Genomic DNA, 15,507 nt, shown 5'->3' with positions numbered 1-15,507 from the left:
AAAATTACTGAATGCCTCTCTTCATATTTATTTTATATATAAAAATTGTATAGGGTCCCTAACGACCCGAGGTGTGTAACAATGTAAGAATATATTTTTTCTGCAGAACAATAATTGAATCTTTGATGACTGAATAAGTGCAATTTACCTTTTTTTCCCCATAAGGTGGCAATGTCTGATACACAATGATAAAGTGACGTTTCACTCATAGTTACAGGCAGAAAATACCACAGGCAGAAAACAAAAGAATAGGAAGAATCATCAGCAAAGCTTGAAATGGCTCAGTGATTTACTGCAGAGCAAGCACTGAACGCAATCAAATTTTAGTGTCACTGTCACTTGATGGTGGTTCTGGTGAAGAAGCTGTCAGCAATCAAAATATTGATTTCGAAGATGTTGAAAATTATATGAATGTTTTGAGAAACTTTTTGAGATTGCGAATATGAGCCAGATACTGAATGTACAAATGAACTCTGATGAGGACACTGATGATGGTATAAAACATCTGCTCAAACTGAACCCTTTCAAGTTCCAAAAGGATACAAAATATGCTTTATTTTATTCTTCTGTAATTGTTACTGTAATATCAGGAGGCAAGGCCAGGCAAGGCAAGGTTATTTATTTAGCACATTTCATACACTATGGCAATTAAAAGTGCTTTACATAGAAAGGAATAAAATTAATCACAAAATAAAAGCAAGGAAAATTAAAACAGTTATTCATAATGCTTTACATAGGAATTAAAATATCACACTATGGCAATTCAAAGTGCTTTGCATAGAAAATAAGCACAAAATAAAAGCAAGGGAAATTAAAACAGTAGTTATATAAGGAATTAAAAGAGAAATTATACAGTTATAAAATGAATTCGAGTCATAGAATAAACTTCTCTGGCAAAACACCGGTGTATCTTATTTTGCATTGTATCATCTTTCAATTTCCCCCATCAAGTGGTTTATATTTCTCTCTTAGCCAATTCTCAGTGCCATTTGAGTTCAGTTTAGAATCAAAAGGAAAAATACAGTGCAGTCAGTTGGACGTACAGTGGATACAGTTATAAAAAGAAATATAGCTGCAAGCAGCAATTACCGGGGCCAAGCAGAATAAGACGACAAGACATGCCAACATGTCTGAAAGTGTCAGACCAACTGCAACAATGAGCAATTAAAGACATTTAAAGAGGATTTTAGGCGAAATGGCTGAAAAATCATGTAAAAAGTGATTCAAAATATGATTTAATGGATTGTCACTTTTGACCAAAAGGTGGCGCTGTTACGAAATTGATGTGGTGTGGTCAGAGTAAGGAGACAGTGACACATACAAAGTTTTGTGTCAATATGTCGAGGCATTGCAGATATAAAGCCTGAATAGTCATTTTGGCATCATGCCTCAAATTTGCTGCTGTGCTATACGAAAACGGTTTCATCAATCGACACGAAATCCATAACTTTTTGTCGGCACAGTCTGGAGATGATACGATTCGATTTTGGTGAAAATCGGACAAACGGTCTAGGAGGAGTTCGAAAAAGTAGGTTTTGAATGAAAATCAAGATGGCGGACAGGAAGTTTGGCCAAATAAGGAAAACTTGGTATCTATGTTCTCGGCTTGACCCAAGGAATCTATTAAGAACCGTGGAATTTCAATAGCCAGATTTATTCAAAAGTTATTAGCCTTTTTGGAAATTTTGTTATAACTTTTGACCACTAGGTGGCGCTGTCTTGAAATATTTTGGTTGCCTTCAGGGGATGGTGCTGATGACACAATCTGAGTTTCGTAATATTACACCAATGCATTTGTTTAGTATAGCATTTTATTTCACAAAACTGTATTGAAGTCAATGGGAATTTCATATTTTGTTCAATTATAGCGCCACCAAGAGGCTCAGTCCCACAATTTTTTTTACGTGTCCTCAGAGTGAGCCCATACATATGTGTGTCAATTTTGGTGAAAATATCTCAATTCGCTTCGGAGTTATAGACATTTATATGAAAAAACACGAAAAAAATGACTGACACATGACTTTGATTGAATATTACTACCCCTAAACATCAATATTTTCGCATTTGGGCATTGGCGTATAGCTATCGACCTATGTTTCCAAACTTCTGACGGTGGTTTCGTCTCGATCGGACAAGCGGTTTCGAAGATATAGCCAAATGTTTTTTAAGCGCTAAATCACAACGCTACACAAACCGTTAGGCGAAACCTAACATGTTTGGTATCGTTGGACTCGGCAATGATTCAGGAGTCCAATGAGATGAGTTTCGTGAAAATAAGTCGATCACACCCAAAGTTATAAGCATTTGGAAAAAAAAATTCACCACTAGGTGGCGCTGTTACGAAACTTCTCACACTCCTTCAGGACATCGTGTTGATGACCCATACCAAGTTTCGTAACAATCCGTTCATGCGTTGTTAAAATACAGCATTTTAGCACAAAATTCAAAATGGCCGACAGTCAAAATGGCCGATATGGCAAAATTGGATATCAGTCGACTCGGCATGTCGTCCTGAATCTATCAAGACCAATTTTATGATTTTTGGACAAACTGTTCAGAAGTTATAAGCAAAAATAGCCATTTTTCATATCTCCGGACCAGTAGGTGGCGCTGCGCCGAAACGCAGCATGTAGCCTCAGGTCATGCTTGTGAGTACATGTACCAAGTTTGGTCTGAATACGATAAACCGTTGCGGAGATACAGCCTTACAACTGTTTTTCCTAGCGCTACGTAAAATTTGTTTGTGCGTTTATTGAAAATGGTTAAGCGAATCAACTTGAATTCCATAACTTTTGGTCACCACGGCCTGAAGATGATCTGGTTCAATTTTCATGCAAATCGGACAAACCGTCTAGGACGAGTTCGAAAAAGTAGGTTTTTCGAAAACTTCAAAATGGCAGCCATATTTTTATGACGGAAAATGACTTCATAGGGTGCAATCGAATCGTCATGAGCTCAGGAATAAGAGTAAAAAAGGATTTTACTGATTGGCCTTACGGTTCAAAAGTTATTAGCAAAATGAAAGTGAAATTTTGGACAGGTGGTGGCGCTAGAAGGAATGACTTAGAAACACCAAAATTGGTGTATTTAATGTTGGCACTGTCCTCTATCAGAATGTCAAATCAAAACAACTTTCCCGCAATCGGCTCTATGGGCTGCCATAGACGCCAAGTCGGAAGAAAAAGAAGAATAAATATAGCTGCAAGCAGCAATTATCGGGGCCAAGCGCAAGCAGATGACAGGATATGCCAACATGGCTGAAGGTGTCAGACCAACTGCAACAATGAGCAATTAAAGACATTTAGAGAGGATTTTAGGCGAAATGGCTGAAAAATCATATAAAAAGTAATTCAGAATATGATTTAATGGATTATCACTTTCGACCAATAGGTGGAGCAGTTACAAAACTGATGTGATGTGGTCAGAGTGAAGTGACAATGACACATACAAATTTTGGTGTCAATATTTCAACGGATTGCAGAGATAACGCCTGAATAGTGCTTTTGGCATCATGCCTCAACTTTGCTGCTGCGCTATACGAAAACGGTTTCGTCAATCGACACGAAATCCATAACTTTTAGTTGGCACCGTCTGGAGATGATACGATTTGATTTTGGTGAAAATCGGACAAACGGTCTAGGAGGAGTTCGAAAAAGTAGGTTTTGAATGAAAATCAAGATGGCGGACAGGAAGTTTGGCCAAATAAGGAAAACTTGGTATCTATGTTCTCGGCTTGACCCAGGGAATCTATTAAGACCAGTGGCATTTCAATAGCCTAATGTATTCAAAAGTTATTAGCCTTTTTGTAAATTTTGTTATAACTTTTGACCACTAGGTGGCGCTGTCTCGAAATATTTTGGGTACCTTCAGGGGATGGAGCTGATGGCACATTCTGAGTTTCGTAATTTTACACCAATGTATTTGTTTAGTATAGCATTTTATTTCACAAAACTGTATTGAAGTCAATGAGAATTTCATGTTTTGTTCTGTTATAGCGCCACCAAGAGGCTCAGTCACACCATTTTTTTTAAGTGTCCTCAGAGTGAGCCCATACATATGTGTGTCAATTTTGGTGAAGATATCTCAATTCGCTTCGGAGTTATAGACATTTATATGAAAAAACACGTAAAAAATGACTGACACATGACTTTGATTGGAATTTACTACCCCTAAACATCAATATTTTTGCATTTGGGCATTGGCGTATAGCTATCGACCTATGTTTCCAAACTTCTGACGGTGGTTTCGTCTCGATCGGACTAGCGGTTTCGAAGATATAGCCAAATGTTTTTTAAGCGCTAAATCACAACGCTACACAAACCGTAAGGCGAAACCTAGCATGTTTGGTATCGTGGGACTCGGCAACGATTCAGGACTCTAATGAGATGAGTCTCGTGAAAATAAGTCGACCACACCCAAAGTTATAAGCATTTGGAAGCATTTGGGGAAAAAAATTCACCACTAGATGGCACTGTTTCGAAACTTCTCAGGCTCCTTCAGGACATCATGCTGATGACCCATACCGAGTTTCGTAACGATAGGTTCATGCATTCCTAAAATACAGCATTTTAGCACATAATTCAAAATGGCCGACAGCCAAAATGGCTGATCTGGGAAAATTGGATATCAGTCGACTCAGCATGATGCCGTGAATCTAACAAGACCACTTTTATGATTTTTGGACAAACCATTCAGAAGTTATAAGCAAAAACAGCCATTTTTCATATCTCCGGACCAGTAGGTGGCACTGCGCCGAAACGCAGCATGTAGGCTCAGGTCATGCTTGTGATGATATGTGTTTAGTTTGGTCTGAATACGATAAAGTGTTGCGGAGATACAGGCTTGTGTCTGTTTTCGGAAGCGCTACATAAAATTTGTTTGCGCGGTATTCGAGAACGCTTTGACGAATCAACACGAATTGCATAACTTTTTGTCGGCATGGTCTGAAGATGATCTGATTCAATTTTCGTGGAAATTGGAGCAACGGCCTAGGAGGAGTTCGAAAAAGTAGGTTTTTTGAAAAATTCAAAATGGCGGAAAAATTATAATGACGGAAAATGACGTCATATGGTGCAATCGAATCGTCATGAGCTCAGGAATTAGAGGAAAAAAGAATTTTGTTTCTAGCCCTTGTGGTTCAAAAGTTATTAGCATAAACATGACTGCAACTTTGGACAGGTGGTGGCGCTAGAGGGAATGACTTAGACACACCAAAATTGGTGTATTTAATGTTGGGACTATCCTCTATCAGAATGTCAAACCATTACAACTTTCCCGCGATCGGTTCTATGGGCTGCCATAGACTCCCAGTCGGAAGAAGGAAGAATAATAATAATAAATATAGCTGCAAGCAGCAATTACCGGGGCCAAGCAGAATAAGACGACAAGACATGCCAACATGTCTGAAAGTGTCAGACCAACTGCAACAATGAGCAATTAAAGACATTTAAAGAGGATTTTAGGCGAAATGGCTGAAAAATCATGTAAAAAGTGATTCAAAATATGATTTAATGGATTGTCACTTTTGACCAAAAGGTGGCGCTGTTACGAAATTGATGTGGTGTGGTCAGAGTAAGGAGACAGTGACACATACAAAGTTTTGTGTCAATATGTCGAGGCATTGCAGATATAAAGCCTGAATAGTCATTTTGGCATCATGCCTCAACTTTGCTGCTGTGCTATACGAAAACGGTTTCATCAATCGACACGAAATCCATAACTTTTTGTCGGCACAGTCTGGAGATGATACGATTCGATTTTGGTGAAAATCGGACAAACGGTCTAGGAGGAGTTCGAAAAAGTAGGTTTTGAATGAAAATCAAGATGACGGACAGGAAGTTTGGCCAAATAAGGAAAACTTGGTATCTATGTTCTCGGCTTGACCCAAGGAATCTATTAAGACCCGTGGCATTTCAATAGCCAGATTTATTCAAAAGTTATTAGCCTTTTTGGAAATTTTGTTATAACTTTTGACCACTAGGTGGCGCTGTCTTGAAATATTTTGGTTGCCTTCAGGGGATGGTGCTGATGACACAATCTGAGTTTCGTAATATTACACCAATGCATTTGTTTAGTATAGCATTTTATTTCACAAAACTGTATTGAAGTCAATGGGAATTTCATATTTTGTTCAATTATAGCGCCACCAAGAGGCTCAGTCCCACAATTTTTTTTACGTGTCCTCAGAGTGAGCCCATACATATGTGTGTCAATTTTGGTGAAAATATCTCAATTCGCTTCGGAGTTATAGACATTTATATGAAAAAACACGAAAAAAATGACTGACACATGACTTTGATTGGAAATTAGTACCCCTAAACATCAATATTTTCGCATTTGGGCATTGGCGTATAGCTATCGACCTATGTTTCCAAACTTCTGACGGTGGTTTCGTCTCGATCGGACTAGCGGTTTCAAAGATATAGCCAAATGTTTTTTAAGCGCTAAATCACAACGTTACACAAACCGTAAGGCAAAACCTAGCATGTTTGGTATCGTAGGACTCGGCAACGATTCAGGAGTCTAAAAAGATGAGTTTCGTGAAAATATGTCGACCACACCCAAAGTTATAAGCATTTGAAAAAAAAAATTCACCACTAGGTGGCGCTGTTTCGAAACTTCTCAGGCTCATTCAGGGCATTGTGCTGATGACCCATACCACGTTTCGTAACAATCCGTTCATGCGTTCATAAAATACAGAATTTTAGCACAAAATTCAAAATGGCCGACAGCCAAAATGACCGATATGGTCAAATTGGATATCAGTCGACTCGGCATGTTGCCCTGAATCTAACGAGACCAATTGTATGATTTTTGGACAAACTGTTCAGAAGTTATAAGCAAAAATAGCCATTTTTCATATCTCCGGACCAGTAGGTGGCGCTGCGCCGAAACACAGCATGTAGCCTCAGGTCATGCTTGTGAGTACAAGTACCAAGTTTGGTCTGAATACGATAAACCGTTGCGGAGATACGGCCTTACGACTGTTTTTGCTAGCGCTACGTAAAATGTATTTGTGCGTTTATCGAAAACGGTTTGACGAATCCATTTGAATTCCATAACTTTTTGTCAGCACTACCTGAAGATGATCTGGTTCAATTTTCGTGCAAATCGGACAAACCGTCTAGGACGAGTTCGAAAAAGTAGCTTTTTTTGAAAATTCAAGATGGCGGCCATATTTTTATGACGGAAAATGACGTCATAGGGTGCAATCGAATCGCCATGAGCTCAGGAATCAGAGAAAAAAAGAATTTCGCTGATTGGCCTTACGGTTCAAAAGTTATTAGCAAAGTAAAAGTGAAACTTTGGACAGGTGGTGGCGCTAGAGGGAATGACTTAGAAACACCAAAATTGGTGTATTTAATGTTGAGACGGTCCTCTATCAGAATGTCAAACCAAAACAACTTTCCCGCAATCGGTTCTATGGGCTGCCATAGACTCCCATGGCGGAAGAATAATAATAATAATAATAATAATAAATATAGCTGCAAGCAGCAATTACCGGGGCCAAGCAGAATAAGACGACAAGACATGCCAACATGTCTGAAAGTGTCAGACCAACTGCAACAATGAGCAATTAAAGACATTTAAAGAGGATTTTAGGCGAAATGGCTGAAAAATCATGTAAAAAGTGATTCAAAATATGATTTAATGGATTGTCACTTTTGACCAAAAGGTGGCGCTGTTACGAAATTGATGTGGTGTGGTCAGAGTAAGGAGACAGTGACACATACAAAGTTTTGTGTCAATATGTCGAGGCATTGCAGATATAAAGCCTGAATAGTCATTTTGGCATCATGCCTCAACTTTGCTGCTGTGCTATACGAAAACGGTTTCATCAATCGACACGAAATCCATAACTTTTTGTCGGCACAGTCTGGAGATGATACGATTCGATTTTGGTGAAAATCGGACAAACGGTCTAGGAGGAGTTCGAAAAAGTAGGTTTTGAATGAAAATCAAGATGGCGGACAGGAAGTTTGGCCAAATAAGGAAAACTTGGTATCTATGTTCTCGGCTTGACCCAAGGAATCTATTAAGACCAGTGGCATTTCAATAGCCAGATGTATTCAAAAGTTATTAGCCTTTTTGGAAATTTTGTTATAACTTTTGACCACTAGGTGGCGCTGTCTTGAAATATTTTGGTTGCCTTCAGGGGATGGTGCTGATGACACAATCTGAGTTTCGTAATATTACACCAATGCATTTGTTTAGTATAGCATTTTATTTCACAAAACTGTATTGAAGTCAATGGGAATTTCATATTTTGTTCAATTATAGCGCCACCAAGAGGCTCAGTCCCACAATTTTTTTTACGTGTCCTCAGAGTGAGCCCATACATATGTGTGTCAATTTTGGTGAAAATATCTCAATTCGCTTCGGAGTTATAGACATTTATATGAAAAAACACGAAAAAAATGACTGACACATGACTTTGATTGGAAATTAGTACCCCTAAACATCAATATTTTCGCATTTGGGCATTGGCGTATAGCTATCGACCTATGTTTCCAAACTTCTGACGGTGGTTTCGTCTCGATCGGACTAGCGGTTTCAAAGATATAGCCAAATGTTTTTTAAGCGCTAAATCACAACGCTACACAAACCGTAAGGCGAAACCTAGCATGTTTGGTATCGTAGGACTCGGCAACGATTCAGGAGTCTAAAAAGATGAGTTTCGTGAAAATAAGTCGACCACACCCAAAGTTATAAGCATTTGGAAAAAAAAATTCACCACTAGGTGGCGCTGTTTCGAAACTTCTCAGGCTCATTCAGGGCATCGTGCTGATGACCCATACCACGTTTCGTAACAATCCGTTCATGCGTTCATAAAATACAGAATTTTAGCACAAAATTCAAAATGGCCGACAGCCAAAATGACCGATATGGCAAAATTGGATATCAGTCGACTCGGCATGTTGCCCTGAATCTAACGAGACCAATTGTATGATTTTTGGACAAACTGTTCAGAAGTTATAAGCAAAAATAGCCATTTTTCATATCTCCGGACCAGTAGGTGGCGCTGCGCCGAAACACAGCATGTAGCCTCAGGTCATGCTTGTGAGTACAAGTACCAAGTTTGGTCTGAATACGATAAACCGTTGCGGAGATACGGCCTTACGACTGTTTTTGCTAGCGCTACGTAAAATGTATTTGTGCGTTTATTGAAAACGGTTTGACGAATCCATTTGAATTCCATAACTTTTTGTCAGCACTACCTGAAGATGATCTGGTTCAATTTTCGTGCAAATCGGACAAACCGTCTAGGACGAGTTCGAAAAAGTAGCTTTTTTTGAAAATTCAAGATGGCGGCCATATTTTTATGACGGCAAATGACGTCATAGGGTGCAATCGAATCGCCATGAGCTCAGGAATCAGAGGAAAAAAGAATTTCGCTGATTGGCCTTACGGTTCAAAAGTTATTAGCAAAATAAAAGTGAAACTTTGGACAGGTGGTGGCGCTAGAGGGAATGACTTAGAAACACCAAAATTGGTGTATTTAATGTTGAGACGGTCCTCTATCAGAATGTCAAACCAAAACAACTTTCCCGCAATCGGTTCTATGGGCTGCCATAGACTCCCATGGCGGAAGAATAATAATAATAATAATAATAATAATAATAATAAGAAACGGAACAGATACAATAGGTGCCTCCGCACCTTCGGTGCTTGGCCCCTAAATATAGCTGCAAGCAGCAATTACCGGGGCCAAGCAGAATAAGACGACAAGACATGCCAACATGTCTGAAAGTGTCAGACCAACTGCAACAATGAGCAATTAAAGACATTTAAAGAGGATTTTAGGCGAAATGGCTGAAAAATCATGTAAAAAGTGATTCAAAATATGATTTAATGGATTGTCACTTTTGACCAAAAGGTGGCGCTGTTACGAAATTGATGTGGTGTGGTCAGAGTAAGGAGACAGTGACACATACAAAGTTTTGTGTCAATATGTCGAGGCATTGCAGATATAAAGCCTGAATAGTCATTTTGGCATCATGCCTCAACTTTGCTGCTGTGCTATACGAAAACGGTTTCATCAATCGACACGAAATCCATAACTTTTTGTCGGCACAGTCTGGAGATGATACGATTCGATTTTGGTGAAAATCGGACAAACGGTCTAGGAGGAGTTCGAAAAAGTAGGTTTTGAATGAAAATCAAGATGGCGGACAGGAAGTTTGGCCAAATAAGGAAAACTTGGTATCTATGTTCTCGGCTTGACCCAAGGAATCTATTAAGACCCGTGGCATTTCAATAGCCAGATTTATTCAAAAGTTATTAGCCTTTTTGGAAATTTTGTTATAACTTTTGACCACTAGGTGGCGCTGTCTTAAAATATTTTGGTTGCCTTCAGGGGATGGTGCTGATGACACAATCTGAGTTTCGTAATATTACACCAATGCATTTGTTTAGTATAGCATTTTATTTCACAAAACTGTATTGAAGTCAATGGGAATTTCATATTTTGTTCAATTATAGCGCCACCAAGAGGCTCAGTCCCACAATTTTTTTTACGTGTCCTCAGAGTGAGCCCATACATATGTGTGTCAATTTTGGTGAAAATATCTCAATTCGCTTCGGAGTTATAGACATTTATATGAAAAAACACGAAAAAAATGACTGACACATGACTTTGATTGGAAATTAGTACCCCTAAACATCAATATTTTCGCATTTGGGCATTGGCGTATAGCTATCGACCTATGTTTCCAAACTTCTGACGGTGGTTTCGTCTCGATCGGACTAGCGGTTTCAAAGATATAGCCAAATGTTTTTTAAGCGCTAAATCACAACGCTACACAAACCATAAGGCAAAACCTAGCATGTTTGGTATCGTAGGACTCGGCAACGATTCAGGAGTCTAAAAAGATGAGTTTCGTGAAAATAAGTCGACCACACCCAAAGTTATAAGCATTTGAAAAAAAAAATTCACCACTAGGTGGCGCTGTTTCGAAACTTCTCAGGCTCATTCAGGGCATTGTGCTGATGACCCATACCACGTTTCGTAACAATCTGTTCATGCGTTCATAAAATACAGAATTTTAGCACAAAATTCAAAATGGCCGACAGCCAAAATGACCGATATGGTCAAATTGGATATCAGTCGACTCGGCATGTTGCCCTGAATCTAACGAGACCAATTGTATGATTTTTGGACAAACTGTTCAGAAGTTATAAGCAAAAATAGCCATTTTTCATAACTCCGGACCAGTAGGTGGCGCTGCGCCGAAACACAGCATGTAGCCTCAGGTCATGCTTGTGAGTACAAGTACCAAGTTTGGTCTGAATATGATAAACCGTTGCGGAGATACGGCCTTACGACTGTTTTTGCTAGCGCTACGTAAAATGTATTTGTGCGTTTATTGAAAACGGTTTGACGAATCCATTTGAATTCCATAACTTTTTGTCAGCACTACCTGAAGATGATCTGGTTCAATTTTCGTGCAAATCGGACAAACCGTCTAGGACGAGTTCGAAAAAGTAGCTTTTTTTGAAAATTCAAGATGGCGGCCATATTTTTATGACGTCAAATGACGTCATAGGGTGCAATCGAATCGCCATGAGCTCAGGAATCAGAGGAAAAAAGAATTTCGCTGATTGGCCTTACGGTTCAAAAGTTATTAGCAAAATAAAAGTGAAACTTTGGACAGGTGGTGGCGCTAGAGGGAATGACTTAGAAACACCAAAATTGGTGTATTTAATGTTGAGACGGTCCTCTATCAGAATGTCAAACCAAAACAACTTTCCCGCAATCGGTTCTATGGGCTGCCATAGACTCCCATGGCGGAAGAATAATAATAATAATAATAAATATAGCTGCAAGCAGCCATTACCGGGGCCAAGCTGAATAAGACGACAAGACATGCCGACATGTCTGAAAGTGTCAGACCAACTGCAACAATGAGCAATTAAAGACATTTAAAGAGGATTTTAGGCAAAATGCCTGAAAAATCATAGAAACAATAAATAAAAATATGATTTGATGGATTATCACTTTCGACCAATAGGTGGCGCAGTTACAAAAGTGATGTGATGTGGTCAGAGTGAAGTGACAATGACGCATACAAAGTTTGGTGTCAATATGTCAAGGCATTGCAGAGATAAAGCCTGAATAGTGCTTTTAGCATCATGCCTCAACTTTGCTGCTACGCTATACGAAAACGGTTTCGTCTATTGACACGAAATCCATAACTTTTATTCAGCATAGTCTGGAGATGATACGATTCGATTTTGGTGAAAATTGGACAAACGGTCTAGGAGGAGTTCGAAAAAGTAGGTTTTGACTGAAAATCAAGATGGCGGACAGGAAGTTTGGCCAAATAAGGAAAACTTGGTATCTATGTTCTCGGCTTGACCGAAGGAATCTATTAAGACCAGTGGCATTTCAAAAGCCAGATTTATTCAAAATTTATTAGCCTTTTTGGAAATTTTGTCATAACATTTGATCACTAGGTGGCGCTCTCTCGAAATATTTTGGGTACCTTCAGGGGATGGTGCTGATGGCACATTCTGAGTTTCGTAATATTACACCAATGCATTTGTTTAGTATAGCATTTTAATTCACAAAACTGTATTGAAGTCAATGGGAATTTCATGTTTTGTTCTTTTATATCGCCACCAAGAGGCTCAGTCCCACCATTTTTTTAATGTGTCCTCAGAGTGAGCCCATGCATATTTGTGTCAATTTTGGTGAAAATATCTCAATTCGCTTTGGAGTTATAGACATTTATATGAAAAAACACGTAAAAAATGACTGACACATGACTTTGATTGGATTTTACTACCCCTTACTATCAATATTTTCGTATTTGGGCATTGGCGTATAGCTATCGACCTATGTTTCCAAACTTCTGAAGGTGGTTTCGTCTCGATCGGACAAGCGGTTTCAAAGATATAGCCAAATGTTTTTTAAGCGCTAAATCACAACGCTACACAAACCATAAGGCAAAACCTAACATGTTTGGTATCGTTGGACTCGGCAACGATTCAGGAGTCTAAAGAGATGAGTCCTGTGAAAATAAGTTGACCACACCCAAAGTTAGAAGCATTTGGAAGTATTTGGGGAAAAAAATTCACCACTAGATGGCACTGTTTCGAAACTTCTCAGGCTCCTTCAGGACATCATGCTGATGACCCATACCGAGTTTCGTAACGATACGTTCATGCATTCCTAAAATACAGCATTTTAGCACATAATTCAAAATGGCCGACAGCCAAAATGGCTGATCGGGGAAAATTGGATATCAGTCGACTCAGCATGACGCCCTGAATCTAACGAGACCACTTTTATGATTTTTGGACAAACTGTTCAGAAGTTATAAGCAAAAATAGCCATTTTTCATATCTCCGGACCAGTAGGTGGCGCTGCGCCGAAACGCAGCATGTAGCCTCAGGTCATGCTTGTGATGACATGTACCAAGTTTGGTCTGAATATGATAAAGTGTTGAGGAGATACTGGCTTGTGTCTATTTCCGCAAGCGCTACATAAAATTTGTTTGCGCGGTATTCGAGAACGGTTCGACGAATCAACACGAATTCCATAACTTTTTGTCGGCATGGTCTGAAGATGATCTGATTCAATTTTCGTGGAAATTGGAGCGACGGCCTAGGAGGAGTTCGAAAAAGTAGCTTTTTCGGAAAATTCAAAATGGCGGAAAAATTATAATGACGGAAAATGATGCCATAGGGTGCAATCGAATCGCCATGAGCTCACGAATCAGAGGAAAAAAGAATTTTGTTTCTAGCCATTGTGGTTCAAAAGTTATTAGCAGAAACATGAGTGAAACTTTGGACAGTTGGTGGCGCTAGAGGGAATGACTTAGACACACCAAAATTGGTATATTTAATGTTGGGACTGTCCTCTATCAGAATGTCAAACCATTACAACTTTCCCACAATCGGTTCTATGGGCTGCCATAGACTCCCAGTCGGAACAATGAAGAATAATAATAATAATAATAATAATAATAAGAACGCGAACGAAAACAATAGGTGCCTCCGCACCTTCGGTGCTTGGCCCCTAATAATAATAATAATAAGAAACGGAACAGATACAATAGGTGCCTCCGCACCTTCGGTGCTTGGCCCCTAAATATAGCTGCAAGCAGCAATTACCGGGGCCAAGCAGAATAAGACGACAAGACATGCCAACATGTCTGAAAGTGTCAGACCAACTGCAACAATGAGCAATTAAAGACATTTAAAGAGGATTTTAGGCGAAATGGCTGAAAAATCATGTAAAAAGTGATTCAAAATATGATTTAATGGATTGTCACTTTTGACCAAAAGGTGGCGCTGTTACGAAATTGATGTGGTGTGGTCAGAGTAAGTAGACAGTGACACATACAAAGTTTTGTGTCAATATGTCGAGGCATTGCAGATATAAAGCCTGAATAGTCATTTTGGCATCATGCCTCAACTTTGCTGCTGTGCTATACGAAAACGGTTTCATCAATCGACACGAAATCCATAACTTTTTGTCGGCACAGTCTGGAGATGATACGATTCGATTTTGGTGAAAATCGGACAAACGGTCTAGGAGGAGTTCGAAAAAGTAGGTTTTGAATGAAAATCAAGATGGCGGACAGGAAGTTTGGCCAAATAAGGAAAACTTGGTATCTATGTTCTCGGCTTGACCCAAGGAATCTATTAAGAACCGTGGAATTTCAATAGCCAGATTTATTCAAAAGTTATTAGCCTTTTTGGAAATTTTGTTATAACTTTTGACCACTAGGTGGCGCTGTCTTGAAATATTTTGGTTGCCTTCAGGGGATGGTGCTGATGACACAATCTGAGTTTCGTAATATTACACCAATGCATTTGTTTAGTATAGCATTTTATTTCACAAAACTGTATTGAAGTCAATGGGAATTTCATATTTTGTTCAATTATAGCGCCACCAAGAGGCTCAGTCCCACAATTTTTTTTACGTGTCCTCAGAGTGAGCCCATACATATGTGTGTCAATTTTGGTGAAAATATCTCAATTCGCTTCGGAGTTATAGACATTTATATGAAAAAACACGAAAAAAATGACTGACACATGACTTTGATTGGAAATTAGTACCCCTAAACATCAATATTTTCGCATTTGGGCATTGGCGTTTAGCTATCGACCTATGTTTCCAAACTTCTGACGGTGGTTTCGTCTCGATCGGACTAGCGGTTTCAAAGATATAGCCAAATGTTTTTTAAGCGCTAAATCACAACGCTACACAAACCGTAAGGCGAAACCTAGCATGTTTGGTATCGTAGGACTCGGCAACGATTCAGGAGTCTAAAAAGATGAGTTTCGTGAAAATAAGTCGACCACACCCAAAGTTATAAGCATTTGAAAAAAAAAATTCACCACTAGGTGGCGCTGTTTCGAAACTTCTCAGGCTCATTCAGGGCATTGTGCTGATGACCCATACCACGTTTCGTAACAATCCGTTCATGCGTTCATAAAATACAGAATTTTAGCACAAAATTCAAAATGGCCGACAGCCAAAATGACCGATATGGT

Source organism: Scardinius erythrophthalmus (assembly GCF_964197995.2).
Source record: "Scardinius erythrophthalmus genome assembly, chromosome: 20".
Lineage (NCBI taxonomy): Eukaryota > Metazoa > Chordata > Actinopteri > Cypriniformes > Leuciscidae > Scardinius > Scardinius erythrophthalmus.
Note: the sequence above shows the minus strand (reverse complement) of the source record.